This window comes from Austrofundulus limnaeus, unplaced genomic scaffold, assembly GCF_001266775.1.
Source record: "Austrofundulus limnaeus strain Quisiro unplaced genomic scaffold, Austrofundulus_limnaeus-1.0 Scaffold537, whole genome shotgun sequence".
Lineage (NCBI taxonomy): Eukaryota > Metazoa > Chordata > Actinopteri > Cyprinodontiformes > Rivulidae > Austrofundulus > Austrofundulus limnaeus.
In genome coordinates, this window is record NW_013952939.1 from 54,444 (window position 1) to 56,949 (window position 2,506).

A 2,506-nucleotide genomic window follows, 5' to 3' on the forward strand; every position below is an offset into this window, starting at 1 on the left:
AATAAATCTGTTCTTTTTTTCTTATAAAAGACTAAATAAAACAAAAATATTGGTGGTAATTTTTGACTGTGTAACTTTACAAACAGCAGCCCATAAATGCTGGCTACTTTAAAAGTATAGTTCGTTCATTCTATCCTTCATTAAAAAAGATTTAAACGTTCGAAGTAGAAATACTAAAGTAATTTCCACAAACATCAATGAGTTGTTGTCTGTTTCTGAATGGTGCAGAAAGAACAGACTGTACATCATGAGATCAGGCCTACAGTGAGTCACTTTCATCACAGTCGGGCTGCTCATCATAAACATGAGATGCTGACTGTGGGACCAGCTCAGTCACAACAATTCAACTGACACAAAAGCTCCTAAGACAGTTTTTGCTCCAACACAGAAAGCATTTAGAAAAGGCCTCGCATTAAAGAGCCTCATCTGAATGTTTCACATGTTCAGGAATGCTTCTCGTCCGCCTCCACAAACTCAGACGAGGAAACGGTTTGGCAGTGTGGGGACGTCCTCAGATAATGCAGCCTGTTTTTCTTTTGTCTCGCCCACAGACACAAAAATGTTTGCACACTGTGGCAAAAAAGTGAGAGCTCAATGGAGGCCCTGCCAGAATGCAGGAAGATGTTGAGAAAAAAGAAAACAAAATGGGGTGATGCAGAGAAGGAGAAGTTAAAGGAAATTAGCATTTCTTGAAGGAAAGCAAATCACCCGTCACCTTTCAAGACTCAAGTCTAGACTTAAGATTATCTTATGTTGACAAATGAGTTGAAGCTGCAGCTATAAATATAATTAATGTGTGACCTAATGCACTATTAGCTTATGAATCTGTATTTTTTATTCTCAGTGATCTTACACAAGATATCACATTGATATAAACAACTGCTTAACAAATATGTTGTTGATTACTGTGGGGTGCTGTTTGTAAAGTTACACAGTCAAATATTACCACCAATTTTTTGTTTTATTTAGTCTTTTTTAAGAGAAAAAGAACAGATTTATTTTTKAAAGTCAGTTTTTCACCATATGATTCATACATTTATAAATGTCATAGTTTATAAACTACATATTTAACTTACAAATTAAATATTTAGCTAACAAGTTAATATTTACCTTGTGACTTAAATATTTAGTTTTGAGCTAAATATTTAGCTTTAAACTTTAATATTTAGGTAGTTATCTAAATATTTAACTTAAATATTTAGCTAGATACCTAAATATTTAGGTTGCAATTTAAATACTTAGCTAGCAAGTTAAATATTTAGGTAGCTAGTTAAATATTTATGTTACAACCTAAATATTTAACTCAAACTAAATATTTAAGTCACAAGTTTAATATTTAGCTTGTTAACTAAATATTTAATTTGTAAGTTAAATATTTAGTTTATAAACTATGACATTTATAAATGTATGAATCATATGGTGAAAAACTGACTTTGAAAAAATAAAACTGTTCTTTTTTTCTTATAAAAGGTTAAATAAAACAAAAATATTGGTGGTAATTTTTGACTGTGTAACTTTACAAACGTCACCCCACAGATTTCAACCCAGTAATCACTTCCTTATTAAACCCTTTTCAGTGATTCATGAGATATTTTAGCAAACTGTACAGAGAAACACACACTCCCACTCGGAAACAGGCAAAAAACATAAACGCCTGTTCACCGTTGGTGTTTGACGAGAAAAGAGGGTAAAGAAAGGAAGGTTTTAGGTTGGAGTAAATATCACAAAAACAAAGAGGAAAACCAATGACAGCCAACAGCAGTGTGGGGGGAGGGGAAAAGAATGAAGACAAGCAGAGATTCAGTGATGAGGCCTTTGGGGTTTGATGTCAAAGCGCTGCACGCCCACACCTCGCCGGCCACTCTTTTATTTGAGCTTCAGCTCCACAGTCAGCCAGAGGAAAGCAGCACGGGCTTTCAACCCCCCCACCATCAGATCAATCAACATTTATCTGCTGTAATGATTTCAGTAGTCCCTCTGTGTTTTCATGTTTCTCTACTACAATATAACTCCAAACCCAACTCAGAGACAAAACTCCTCATCTACATAAAGTTTATTTTATATGTCTGGTGTTTCATCTTTCTTCTCAGAGAACTGTGGGCCATGAGACACGACTGAGGGAAACAATGAGCTCAGTTATAATTTAATAAGGAACTCAGGGAATTAAAAGTTGTTGTTCACAACTGAAGACGTTTCATTCATATTTACTTTCAACTTTTAGGATTTTTAGTTCTTGCATTTATGTGCAATCACTTCTTCATTGAGAGGGCAGAAATATCTCTTTGTGCAACATTATTTGAAGACTTGCTGTGATTGTAACACTTACTTGAAAAATTAAACCCCATGTGTAGAACTGAATGTGAACGGTGCAGTGTTGTATAAAGTACCACAACGTGATACTTGAGTAAAAGTACAAGTATCTTACCAAAAAAATGACTTTGGTAAAAGTTAAAGTCTCCTTTAGGAATATTACTTGAATAAAAATATTAAAGTATCTGATATTTTT